Genomic DNA, 12,062 nt, shown 5'->3' on the forward strand with positions numbered 1-12,062 from the left:
CTTGGTCTTCCTTTCCTGGGGCGGTCCTGGGGCGGTTTCTTTGTAGCGCTTGATGGTTTTTGCCACTGCATTTGGGGACACTTTCAAAGTTTTCCAAATTTTTCGGACTGACTGACCTTCATTTTTTAAAAGTAATGATGGTCACTCGTTTTTCTTTACTTAGCTGCTTTTTTCTTGCCATAAAACAAATTCTAACAGTCTATTCAGTAGGACTATCAGCTGTGTATCCACCAGACTTCTGCACAACACAACTGATGGTCCCAACCCCATTTATAAGGCAAGAAATCCCACTTATTAAACCTGACAGGGCACACCTGTGAAGTGAAAACCATTCCCGGTGACTAACTCTTGAAGCTCATCAAGAGAATGCCAAGAGTGTGCAAAGCAGTGTAACGGGGTCTACTGTGCTGTAGTACCTCTTTCAGTACCACCCCGTGTATCAGGAGGTCCACTCTGCTTTGGCTGGATTCTGAATGAAGGACGCTGGCTGGAATTCCTGGGTTACATGGGCGCATATAAAATCTCACTGCTTCTCCACGTATTTCCAGTCTAACAACACTTTATTCACAGGACACAGAAAATATAACACAGATACAGAGGGCAGGCCAATATAACAGCAGCAGGCCAGACATACATTACAATAGCCGCAGGTGGCCGGAGCCTGCCGATATTTACTGTGGGAATTACAAAGGTGGGGGAGGACAGAAGGAGAATATCTTGTCCCATCTGCCCAGGAGCGCAGCCTGTGGGCTGATGCATTTCACATGGAACCTAATATATATATATATATATATATATATATATATATATATATATATATATATATATATATATATATATATATATATATATATATATATATATATATATATATATATATATATATATATATACGGCCCAACATATTCTGGGTGCTGGGGGATTCTGTAACAGCAGTCCTCTAGCAAAAGGTGGCTACTTTGAAGAACCTAGAATATAAGACATAATTTCAGTTGTTTCACACTTTTTGGTTAAGTATATAACTCCACATGTGGTAATTCATAGTTTTGATGCCTTCAGTGTGAATGTACAATTTTCATAGTCATGAAAATACAGCAAAATCTTTAAATTAGAAGGTGTGTCCAAACTTTTGGTCTGTACTGTATATGGGCCTGACTTAGAAGAATTCAGGTGGTCAGTTATTAATCTCATGATGTCATAGAACTAATGGAAAAGGGAATAATTAGCTGGGTAGAAAGGCAAAATGAGCAAATGTAAGTACACAGTGCTATATAATATAATGACTGCAATAGGGAATATCCATGACTTTCTGAAAAACAAAAATGTTCCTAATCACTACGCACATTAGTTAACAGGGCAGCACTTCCGAAATCATTCTGATAGCCGGATTCCCGCTACCTAACTGTCCCTCCCTGTTAACAGCAGAGTTGAAATAAATCTCATGCTTTGGACATGACATCAGCAGAGGCAGCTGGAGGGGTCTGTGACTGCTCTGTATCGGGGGGAAGAACGGCGCCGGGCACAACAGGTATGTATGTAGCAACTATAATCTTGTTAGTGCTTAGGCACAGTTTTTGTTATTCAGAAAGTCTCGGATATAGCCTTTAGGCCACGTTCACACGTTCAGTATTTTACATCAGTATTTGTAAGCCACAATCAGAGGAAAATTATAATAGAAACACGTCACCACTTCTGTATTTATCACCCATTTCTGGTTTTGACTTACAAATACTGATAGAAAAAAACTGACCAAATACTGAACGTGTGAACGTGGCTTTGAGAGGATAAACCTTTTGATGGATGAGCTTCTTTTAAAACAATCATATGTATCCTAATCGCTTTATCTATAATGGACCCTCAGACTCATCTGCCTAGGTCACCAAGATACCTTGTCCCGGCCCTGGTCGGGTCGGATTATCCTTAGTTTGTTACTGAACGTGCTGGCATAATACATGTACATTTGGTTTGTTGGCGATTTCGGCAGATCAGTCATTAAGTAAATAACAGAACTCGCACTAACCAAGCTGTATGACAATTAAAATATCCATGATTCACTTTTACTACATGCGGTTATCACTCCAGATGCTACAGGGTAATTGTATATGTTGCCAAGCAAAGGTCTTCTAGAAGAACTAATGTACAGGAAAATGTCCTATAATGTCTGTGTTTACAGCTATTGAAGCCAAACTACTTTCTTTGCTACGGCCATTACTGTCACTAAAACCTTTGTATAGGTAACAAAGGGCCATCATTGAGAATAGAAAAAGACCCAGGGTTCACAAACTTCTCAACAAAAATATTCCCCTCTTTCTGAATGTAAACATTGACTGGAGCGATATTGCGAGGTCTGTTCAATGTGCAGTGGCCGCTGCCAAGCACTGCGCATCAGCTCTGTCCTGTGTCAACGTCCGGCTGCCGGCGGCACTGAAAGCGTCTGATCATATAATGTACCGGAAATCGGGGGGGAAAAAGCCATGTGAAATAAAAATTGGGGGACAAGGAAAGAAAAAGAAAGCAATTCTGTCATGTCTTTGGGGTTTTCATATTACAGTGTTCACTGTATGGCAAAAAATAACCTGGTAACAAGCTTCTCCGGGTCAGCGTGATTGCGACAGTATCAAACTTGTCCTGTGGTGAAAAATATTCTGAAATAATAAAAAAATGTGTTTCTGCCACCATTTTTCCATCAGGCTGTGTGAGGTCTTGTTTTTTTTATTGATAGCATTTTGGGTACATGTGACTTTTTATTTGCATTTTTATCGTATTGCTTTGGAAAGTGTGGTGATAAAAAAATGGCATTTCTGGTGTCCTGATAATTTTTTTTTTCCTTTTGCCATTTTAGGTACTGTTTTACATTATTTAATATTTTGATCAGACTTTTTTATACATTTAAAATGTGGTTTTTTTTTTAATTTCTGCATTCTTGAAGGGCAAAAAGATAAAAAAAATATATATATATATATATATATATTTAGTTTGCCTAGGAGACTTGAACCTGTAGAACATGCTGTCGACCAAATTGCTGGGGAATGATTACAGCCCGGCACACTCACTTTATAGTGAGCAGTGACAGTAATGGGTCGCCTGCCAGGGTCGTGGGGTACTCTGTCCGGTACTTAAGGCGATGTGTCCGATCCGTGGCCTTGGGCACCCATGTAAAAGGGATTTGAATAAAGTTTGTGTTCGTGACACCACCTCTGGTATTCAGTCAGTGGGGACCAACACTGCTTACAGGGGTCCTCTGGGGTGATGTTATGGCAGCTAAGATGGTATAACTTCCCACAGGTGAAGTTGGGTCCCCAGGGCTCCCGGTGTGTAGATGAGGATGGTGAGTGGTGCAGTAAAGAACGGAGGACACAGGTTTGCAGTCTCTTTACCTGGTTTACTGAAGGCTTAAGGCAACCGCATTCCAGGAACCAAATCACAGGTACAGGCAGGGTCCGGCTGGCTTGGAAGCAAGTTCAGAGTCCCCTTTACCAGGTGGCTCGAGCCTTTTTACAGGGTCTCTATCATGACCTGGGCTCCATGTGCCACTGCGTCTCCTGGGTGTTAGCGCGGACAGGTTACATGTAGTCCAGCTGTCCTGACAGTTTCTGCTGTGCCTCCTAGAGTCCGACACAACCTCGGTCTTCCTGCTACCGGGAATCTGCGCTCTGCAGGAAGATAGCCCAGTCACAGCTATCCTCCCCAGTTGTCACTCTCCTGTGCTTCATTCTCCTGCACGCTCTCTACAATCTGTTCTTTCCTTCTGAATTCTTTTTCCTCAGGAGCTGCAGCACCTCTGGCTGCACGGCCCCTTCAGTCCTTCCGACACTCACTGTCTAACTGCTCTCTTCTCTTCTCTGTACTCCTGACAGACTACTCCCCACTTACTCTCCAGCCAGAATATAGGGAAGTTCCCCTGAAAACCGGGTACTGGCCTGGAGTGCGAACATGTTGCAGATTTGTGTTTACCTGATAGAAGAGATCTTCCCTTGCTTCCAAGCATGACATCACTCTCCCATGAGGAAAGCAATGCCACTGTAACAACCAGGACCCTGGGGTGTTACAGTAACAGCACCCTGCACCGCCCTGATGACTGGAAGCAAGTGGCTGCCGGTGTAATACATTTTTTTCCTCCCTGTAACTGCCCCTCCAGTAGTGCAGCCAGGTATGATGTATACATTATGTACCTGCAGACTACCACTGTATCTGATGGTAAAATGCATTTCTGGAGGTGACCGGTTCCGTTTAAAGGAAATCAGGATGACGAAGTCCCACTGCTTGGTGCTCCATGGTGGGATCAATCATTTACAATGGTGTTCAAAAGTCCTGCATAGGCGTGAAGAAAACTATATGTTTCATACTTCTGCATCTCTACAGTGAAACTGGTGGAACATATATGTTTTTGTAATCCCTCATTGTATGCCATACTCATTTTTGAAAGTCCCAAGTGTATAAATTGTCTTGGTATGCACATTTTTGATAATTTTTTTTACAGCATAACCATACCTACACCAGTACAGTGTGTAGAATGGTGAACAGGTTTCTAAGTTCATTAACTTCCAAAGCAAGTTCACACAGACTTAAATTTAACTTTTTAAGATTTATTATTTTTTATTTAATTCAGAGTCCTGAAAAGGGCCTTTTGAGTGCATCTTTAGCTTCTAATACTTTATTGGCCAGCCTTTGATCTTGAGCACCAGCTTGCATCTCTGTGGCATTGTGAATAAGCCTCTGCAGATGTTCACGAGTGATGATGTGGTTCCAGGCCTGTATCAGAGCATCAATCAACTCACTCTTGGTCCTTGGCTGTTTTCTAGATATCTCTAATGATACCTTGTGCCAATTGGATTGAGGTCCGGGACTGAGCTGGCCAGTCAATAGTAGCCACCTTGTTCTTTTTTTCCATTCCGTTACTATCTTAGCTCTGTGACAAGGAGCATTATCATCCTGGAAGATATAATCCTCTGAAAACAGGTGTTGAGCAGAAGGCAGCATTTTCTTATTAAGGATGTCTATGTATTTTTTTGCGTAAGGCAAGATTGCCTTGTGCAGGCATGTACTACGGAGGACAGAGAATGAACTTCAATCCAATATTGCAGCCAGCATGCAGCCAGCGGGTAAGGAAAGGGTGAATCAAACACCCGAAAACCTCGCCCATATGGCTGAAAATTGTTCCCTCCAAATTCAGGTGACAGAGTCCCTTTAACCATACCCTCCACAATATGAAGCCTTCCAACACCATTGGCTGCCATACAGCCCCAGACCATTACTTTCATTGGATGTTTCACAGAGAAGCTCAAACACTCTGGCTTGTACTCTTCATGTGGGAACCTTCTCACTTAAGACTTGCCATCATTTCCTAAAATGCAAAAAGTGCTTTTATCACTAAATAGCACTTTTTCCCACTCCTCCTTCCTCCATTTTAAATATTTCAATGCCCACAGTTTTTGCCTTTGTCTTTGTATGGCTGTCTTCAATGGCTTCTTTCAGGCCTTGTTGCAGTAATTTCAGGCAAAACTGCTTCAAAAGCTAAAAAATATTACAGGGAGAGAATGCAAAATTGTATTCTGAACAAAACCATATATAATATGTCATATTCGCATCGAAGATATTCGACAGAAAACGCTTAAAACTTGAAAAAACGTTTGAACACCACTGTATATACATCTTCCCATCTGCTTATTTTCCCTCTATCTCTAGCTCCCTTCTTCTTTGAGTGACAGCTCTGGCTTCATAGAGCCAGAGAAGGGAGGAGATGGTTGGAAAACAAGCAGATGGAAGGTGTATATGAATGATTGGCTGCCATGATGCACCGAGGGCATATGCTTGGTTTGAACAGTCATTCTGTGCTCACAGTCCCTTTAATCTACATTCTATACATATTTTAATATAAATGATGAAGACAGTTACAGTTTAAAATCTTCCTAATTTGGTATTTTGTTATTATAGCAGCCACATTTATAAAAATCTATTGTTAAAAGCCATGAAACCCATCTGTTTTTCCATTTGAAACATACTTGGTGACAAACTGTTATCCAGTATGGAAGCCCTTCTCACCACCATTTTTATACCATCCTTTAGACGTGATTGTTGGGTATATCACCATATAATATAGGCAGATATTTGTATTCAATCTTTGTCGTTAAACTGAGTACTGAGCTGAAGTATCAGCATTGGCTTATAATTATAGCTTTCTCTAATGTTTCTACCCCAGGTGTGTGAATTGGCATCTTTAAGAGTCATCCTTGAGTTGGTATCATCATTAATGATCTCTGAAGCTCTATTCAATCTCCATTCTGAATATCTGCTCGCCCTCAGGCCATGTGCACACGTTGCGGATTTCTTCCAGAAATTTCCTGAAGAAAACCGGAAATTTTCTGCAAGAAATCCGCATTTTTTTTTTTGCGTTTTTTTTCCGTTTTTTTCGCGTTTTTTTAGCATTCTGCAAGCGTAATTAGCTTGCAGAATGCTAAAGTTTTCCAAGCGATCTGTAGCATCGCTTGGAAAACTGACTGACAAGTTGGTCACACTTGTCAAACATACTGTTTGACAAGTGTGACCAACTTTTTACTATAGATGCAGCTTATGCAGCATCTATAGTAAAAGATAGAATGTTTAAAAATAATAAAAAAATAAAAAAATGCTTATACTCACCCAGACATCTCATAAGCGGCGTCCGTTCGTCTTCCTATAGCTGGTCTGTGCGCACAGGGCCTTCCGTGACGTCACGGTCACGTGAGCGGTCACATGACCGCTCACGACCAATCACAGGACAGTGACGTCATCGGCAAGGTCCTTCGCCGCACACCAGCTACAGGAACCGAACGGCAGCGTGCAGCGGTGAGGCGGGAACACTGCGCGGGACATCGAGGGTGAGTATATGACTATTTTTTATTTTATTTCTTATTTTTTGACCAGTTATATGGTGCCCAGTGCGTGGAGGAGAGTCTCCTCTCCTCCACCCTGGGTACCAACCGCACATAATCTGCTTACTTCCCGCATGGTGTGCACAGCCCCGTGCGGGAAGTAAGCAGATCAATGGACTCCTAGGTGTGCGGAATCCCTGCAATTCCGCATTTTTAATGAATATGTTGCTTTTTTTTCCGCTATGCGATTTTTTCACGGAAAAAATCGCAACATTTGCACAAAAAATGCGGAATACCTTGTAAATAATAGGAGGCATATGTTAGCGTTTTTTTCGCGTTTTTATCACGTTTTTATAGCGAAAAAACGCGAAAAAAACGCTAAAAATCCTGAACGTGTGCACATGGCCTCAATCTGCTTTTTATCAGCTCCGACTTATGGTGGTAAGTAGTGAGATTTCTATAATTCCTTTTGGTTCTGGTAAATACACCAACCAGAATAGACTTTGTGCTGGAAAGTGATTTTGGCTATGTAAGGTGGTTTTTCCCGTAGCTACTTTGTGATTTGTCCTCATTTCAATTCTTTCCTTTCAATTCAAGATCTAAAAATATAATAGTATTAGCGATGAATGTGTGTAAATGACTCCTATTGTTAGTGTATAAAATGAAATCTGGTATGGCTTCGAAATCCCATGTAATGAGAATATCATCAATGTACCTGCCATACCATTTAATATGCTTTGAAAATGGATTGTTTTGTGAAAAGATGAAAGATTTCTTCCACCATGCCACAACTAAATTAGCTGGGAAGGGGAGAATATGTAGCCCACATTCAACCCCCCCCCCATTTTACAGGTAAAATATGTTGTTAAAGCTAAAATAGTTTTGAGTCATAACATGGTGTAACATGACTTTGATATTCCTATAGGTGTTGTGTGTAGCTAACAGTATTTTTTGGGGGTAAAAATTGATGGCCTCCATGGCAATGTCATGGAGAATACATGTATATAATGATACTATATCACATCTAACCATCAATAATTACAAAACCTTGTAGGATCTTTCTAACTGTAAAGAACATCTCTGGTGTTCTGTAGAAAGCCAGGCACACAATACACACGTTTGGAGATCTAAAGTGGGCCATACACATTAGATGGCTGACAGCCGAATTATGTTTTGGCCGATCATTCAGCCGACAGCCATCTCAGCCAAATTCCCATACGTTTGGCCGAGTGCTTCTGTGTTCTCTATGAGAAAGCCGCCACTGCCACTTTGGCCTGCAGATTATCTCAGGGAGAACAATGCAATGAGCAGTCTGAAATAAAAAATGCACAATTGGCGTCTCTCCCGACCATCAGATGGTCGGTGCCGCCATACACATTAGATTATCGGTTAAACCCGTAAATTTCAGCAGGTTCGGAAGACATTAATCCAATGTCTATGGGGCCTTAAGTCCAACCACTTGCACAATCTCTTGCCCAAAGGCCCAATTCCGGAAGCTATTGGTCTGATGGGCAGTGAAACAATTGTTTTGGGAAAGCCTACAGGATAGGAACAATAGGGTTTTCTACTGTCGGGTGCTCTGCCTGTTTTTCATAAATGACTCCAAGTGCCACACCTTCAGATATTACTTTGCTACTCTCAACTGTAAAAGTGACTGATGAGATTACGTAACTTGCATATCTCTTGGCATCAGTTAGCATTTTTTGTACAGACAGAGGAACAATAATCACATTTGTCCATAATTACAAAGGATTCTCCTTGGTCAGATAATTCATGATTATGTCTTCCTAGGATTTAAGTGGTGTGAATGCCGCTAATTGCGTTTTTCGGCAGATTATAATTTCTTTTGTTGTTGCTGATGTATAATTATTGTAAGACTCCATGAATTCATGCAATGTGAGCCCCCGATGATTCCATGTATGCCTGGAATGGATAAAAACATCAGTTTGATATTATTAAACTATCGATTTGTTATATTCTAGCTTCAGGTTTGATGTAAGATTACAAATTCACTAATAATAATGGATTTTAACTTATTCTGCCAATATACAATGTCCTTTTCTATAGGGGATAGATTGTTCTTGCCAAAAGTAATTTTTTGAGACTCCTCAGTTGACTGCTAATGGGGTCTGTGTTTGTATTTATCACACCTACTGTGTTTTTTTGCGTATTTATTGTGAATGTGTTTTTTGGAAATAGTAAAGCTGAACAACTGGTGTATTGTTAGCAAAATTACCAACCGATTCATCCATTGTGATATCTGGAGATTCCAATCTAGAAGAAAATATGAACTAAGGCATGAGCTGGATTTCGTAGTAATCTCATCCATGTCAATTAAAGCAGGAAATCCGGCTATTGCTGGGACAGAGGAGTTGCCAAGCACAGACTATTAGCACAGACTGTGGCAATTAGCATACAATTTGGGAGAATTATATAAGGTATTTTCTTTGATCTGTGGGGGAGCTGGGGGCTTATACACATGTTGCTGGGCCTGGTGACAGGTTCCTTTAATGGCAGAGTATGATTTGCAAATCAGTTGAGAACAGAACTTGCTCCGAGTCTCACATATCAGAGACACGTTCCATTTTTTTAAAATAGATGAGTGTATGGATCATTTAAACTCAGATTCATCTCAAGTAAGTCAGAGTGGAGTGGCTGTTGATTGGCATCAGGGCTATTGTGTCATGCAAACCCCAGGAGAGCAGGTGCCGATATCGCTGGAAAGACGCATCAGAGGTGGATATACTGTGGCTTGCAAAAGTATTCACCCCCTTGGCATTTTACCTATTTTCCTACTTTACACACTGCGTTTAAATATTTTTGTAATCCGATTTGTGTGTGATACAACACCATTAAATAGTCTAAGTTGGTGAAGTGAGAAAAATATAGGCAGAAATTAAATTTATGGGATCAAATAACTAAAAATTCGCAACTGCATATGTATTCACCTCTTTTGCTATGAAGCCCCTAAAAATTTCTGGTGCAAGCAATCACCTCCATAAGTTACATGCTTAGTGAATGGAAGTCCCCTTGTGCACCATCTAATTGTCACATGGTCTGTCAGAATATACGCACCTTTTCTGAAAGACCACAGAGGCTGCAACACCATTAAGCAAGAGAGACCACTAACCAAACATCACTATGAAGAACAAGGATAAAGTTGTTGAAAAGTACAAGTCAGGGTTGTATTATAAAAAAAAACACCTCAATCTCTGATTATCTCCTGAAGCACCATCAAATCTATTATCATCAAATGGAAAGAATATGGTACCACAACAAATCTGCCAAGAGAGGACTGCCCACCGAAACTGCCAGCCTGGGCAAGGAGGGCATTAATCAGAGAGGCAGCACAGAGACCAAAGGTAACCCTGAAGGAGCTGCAGAATTCCCAAGCAGAGACTGGAGTATCTGTCAATACGACCACAATAAGCCATTTACTCCACAGAGGGGACCTTTATAGAGGACTGAGCAGAAAAAAAGCCTTTCTCACAAACAAAAATTGTAAGGCTCATTTTCAGTTTGCCAAACATGTAGGAAACTCCTCAGATGTATGCAGAAAGATGCTGTGCTCAGATGAGACCAAAATTGAACTTTTTGGCCACCGAGGGAAACTCTATCTCTGGCGCCAAACCAACACAGTTCATCACCCCAAGAACAACATCCCCACAGTGAAACATGGTGGTGGCAGCATAATGGTGTGGGGATGTATTTTGGCAGCAGGGATAGGGAAAATGGTTCGAGTTGATGAGGTGGATGGTGCAAAAAACAGTGATATTCTTGAGCAAAACCTGTTTCAGTCTGTCAGTGATTTGAGACTGGGACAGTGGTTCACCTTCCATCAAGACAATGATCTAAAGCAGTGTTCCCCAACTCCAGTCCTCAAGAGCCACCAACAGGTCATGTTTTCAGGATTTCCTTAGTATTTCACAGGTGATGGAATTATTGCCTGTGAAGGTGATGCAATTATCACCTGCGCAATACTAAGGAAATCCTGAAAACCTGACCTGTTGGTGGCTCTTGAGGACATGAGTTGGGGAACACTGATCTAAAGCATACTGCTAAATCAACACTCAAGTGGTTTAAGGAAAAAAAGTAAATGTTTTGGAGTGGACTAGTCAAAGCCCAGATCTTAATCCAATTGAGAGTCTGTGGTCAGACTTGAAGATTACTATTCACCAGAGGAAACCATCTAACTTGAAGGAGTTGGAACAGTTTTTCCATGAGAAATGGGCAAAAATCCCAGTGGCAAGATTTGGAAAGCACAGAAATTTATGTGAGATGGGGCCAGGGAGGTAGTCATGGCCGATAGCAATCCCTGGCCCCCTCTCTCTATATAGTAATGTCTCTTCCTCTGCATACCTGGGTACCGTATCTCTGTGCCATCAGGGTCCCTCCTGGGTAGTATTGGACTCCTTGCAAGCGGTTTCACAAATAGAGTCACAGTCTGGCTTCACTTTAACATCAACTCTTTTACTCAGAACGACATCATCCAGGGCACAATCAGTCACAGCAATTGGCAATGCTTTCCCTTGCCTCTTGTCTCTGCCGCTAAGCCTGTCCCCGGGAAGGACCACATCCTCCAGTCCCTCAGTGTCCTCAATGCCCAGAATTTCTGCCTCGTGTGGGGGTGCTCTCAGCCACTTCGCAACAGATCTGAAAACTGCTGCCCACGCAAAAATCTGCCCCATATGAAACTACTTGCTCCCGTTCTGCTTAGCCTCCTTCCTCAGTGTTACAGCCCCAGTCACTCTGCGCGGGCTAGCTCTTCTACTGCTGTGTTCTGTCTGCTTTTCTGGCCCCCTGGATGCTAGATGCTGGGCCCACTCTTCTTGAACGTTGTGTGGCACGGTGTCGCCCTGGGCTAGCCAGCCCAAGTGAGCTACATGGGTGCCCAGCCCCAACTGAACTGATAGGAAGACCTCACTTATCCCACCGTGCCCCTCCTAAGTTAACTATATCCTATACTACCTAACACTGTGATATAAGGCTAACCCTGTAATGCCCCATCTAGTGGCCAGCTTGGGGTGCTACTCCCCTAGCACTATACCTGATGAACGGCCCCTGAGTACTCACTTTCCCTATCATGTAGAAAATGTGCAGAACATATTATACATCAGAACATTAATGGTAATACACGTTATTAGTGTAGCAGTACCAAAAATACAGTAGTGATAATACACCAAATAGTGTAGCAGTATCACATTAAGTAAA

Source organism: Ranitomeya variabilis, chromosome 3 (genome assembly GCF_051348905.1).
Source record: "Ranitomeya variabilis isolate aRanVar5 chromosome 3, aRanVar5.hap1, whole genome shotgun sequence".
In the NCBI taxonomy this organism is placed as follows: domain Eukaryota; kingdom Metazoa; phylum Chordata; class Amphibia; order Anura; family Dendrobatidae; genus Ranitomeya; species Ranitomeya variabilis.